This window comes from Bombus pyrosoma, unplaced genomic scaffold (genome assembly GCF_014825855.1).
Source record: "Bombus pyrosoma isolate SC7728 unplaced genomic scaffold, ASM1482585v1 HiC_scaffold_4726, whole genome shotgun sequence".
Taxonomy (NCBI): Eukaryota; Metazoa; Arthropoda; class Insecta; order Hymenoptera; family Apidae; genus Bombus; species Bombus pyrosoma.
This window is the reverse complement of record NW_025219986.1, coordinates 1,615,858-1,618,962: the sequence shown is the minus strand read 5'-3', so window position 1 is coordinate 1,618,962 and position 3,105 is coordinate 1,615,858.

The window sequence follows — 3,105 nt, the reverse complement described above, 5'->3', positions numbered from 1 at the left end:
GTAGTGTTACGATATAACGAATAACGATATGTAGTATTACCATATAATGTGTAACGATATGTGGTATTACGATATAACGTATAACGTTATATGGTAATACGTTATAACGTATAACGATATGTACTATTACGACATAACGTGTAACGCTATGTCGTATTTGGTTATAACGTGTAACGTTATGGAGCATTACGATATGACGTATAACGTTATGTAGCATTACGATATAACGTATAACAATATGTAGCATTACGATATGACGTATAACGTTATATGGTGTTACGACATTACGCATAACGATATGTAGTGTTACGATATAACGTATAACGATATGTAGCATTACGATATGACGTATAATGTTATGTAGCATTACGATATAACGTATAACGTTATATAGTATTACGTTATAATGTATAACGTTATGTAGTACTACGTTATAGCGTTTAACGTTATGTAGTGTTACGTTATAACGTATAACGTTATGTAGCATTACGATATAACGTATAACGATATGTAGCATTACGATATAACTTATAACGTTATGTACTATTACGACATAACGTATAACGTTATGTAGTATTACGATATAACGTATAACGATATGTAGTATTACGATATGACTTATAACGTTATGTACTATTACGACATAACGTATAACGTTATGTAGTATTACGATATAACGTATATCGTTATATAATATTACCATATATCCTATAAAGCTATGTACTATTACGTTATAGCGTATAACGTTATGTAGTACTACGTTATGACGTATAACGTTATATAGCATTACGATATAACGAAAACTATATGTACTGTTACGATATAACGTATAACGATATCTAGTATTACGATATAACGTATAATGTAATGTAGTTTTACGATATAGCATATAACGATATATAATAATACGTTATAACGTTTAACGTTATGTGGTATTACATTATAACGTGTAACGCTATATAGTATTACGATATAACGTATAACGTTATGTAGCATTACGATATAACGTATAACGATATCTAGTATTACGATATAACGTATAATGTAATGTAGCATTACGCTATAACGTATAACGTTATATAGCATTACGTTATAACGTATAACGTTATGTAGTGTTACGTTATAACGTATAACGTTATATAGTGTTACGATATAACGGATAACGTTATATGGTAATACGTTGTAACGTATAACGATATGTAGCATTACGATATAACGTATAACGATATGTGGTATTACGATATAACGTATAATGTTATGTAGCATTACGATATAACCTATAACGTTATATAGTATTACGTTATAACGCATAATGTAATGTAGCATTACGATATAACGTATAACTTTATATAATATTACGTTATAACGTATAACTTTATGTAGTGTTACGATATAACGTATAACGATATGTGGTATTACGATATAACGTATAACGTTATATGGTAATACGTTATAACGTATAACGATATGTACTATTACGACATAACGTGTAACGTTATGTAGTATTTGGTTATAACGTGTAACGTTATGGAGCATTGCGATATGACGTATAACGATATGTAGTAGAACGATATAACGTATAACGTTATATGGTAGTACTTTATAACGTATAACGTTATGTAGTGTTACCTTATAACGTATAACGTTATGTAGAGTTACGATGTAACGGATAACGTTATATGGTAATACGTTCTAACGTATAACGATATGTAGTATTACGATATAACGTATAACGTTATCTAGTATTACGATATAACGTATAACGTTATGTAGCATTACGATATAACGTATAACGTTATCTAGTATTACGATATAACGGATAACGTTATATGGTAATACGTTCTAACGTATAACATTGTATAGTATTACGTTATAACGTATAACGTTATGTAGTGTTACGATATAACGTATAACGATATGTGGCATTACGATATAACGTATAACGTTATATGGTAATACGTTATAACGTATAAAGCTATGTACTATTACGTTATGGCGTATAACGTTATGTAGTACTACGTTATTGCGTATAACGTTATGTAGCATTAAGATATAACGAAAACGATATCTAGTATTACGATATAACGTATAATATAATGTAGCATTACGATATAACGTATAACGTTATATAGTATTACGTTATAACATATAACATAATATAGTATTACGATATAACGGATAACGTTATATGGTAATACGTTCTAACGTATAACGATATGTAGTATTACGATATAACGTATAACGATATGTAGTATTACGATATAACGTATAACGATATGTGGTATTACGATATAACGTATAACGTTATGTGGTGATACGTTATAACGTATAACGTCATATAGTATTACGATATAACGGATAACGTTATATGGTAATACGTTATAACGGATTACGATATGTAGTATTACGATATAACTTATAACGTTATGTACTATTACGACATAACGTATAACGTTTAGTAGTATTACGATATAACGTATATCGTTATATAATATTACCATAGATCGTATAAAGCTATGTACTATTACGTTATATCGTATAATGTTATGTAGTACTACGTTATAACGTATAACGTTATGTAGCATTACGCTATAACGTATAACGATATGTGGTATTACGATATAACGTATAACGTTATGTAGTTTTACGATATAGCATATAACGATATGTAGCATTACGATATGACGTATAACGTTATATGGTATTACGATATTGCGCATAACGATATGTAGTGTTACGATATAACATATAACGTTATGTAGCATTACGATATAACGTATATCAATATGTAGCATTACGATATGACGTATAACGTTATATGGTATTACGATATTACGCATAACGATATGTAGTGTTACGATATAACGTATAACGATATGTAGCATTACGATATGACGTATAACGTTATATAGTATGACGATATTACGCATAAAGACTTGTAGTGTTATGATATAACGTACAACGATATGTAGCATTACGATATGGCGTATAACGTTATATGGTATTACGATATTACGCATAACGATATGTAGTGTTACGATATAACGTATAACGTTATATAGTATTACGTTATAACGTATAACGATATGTAGCATTACGATATAA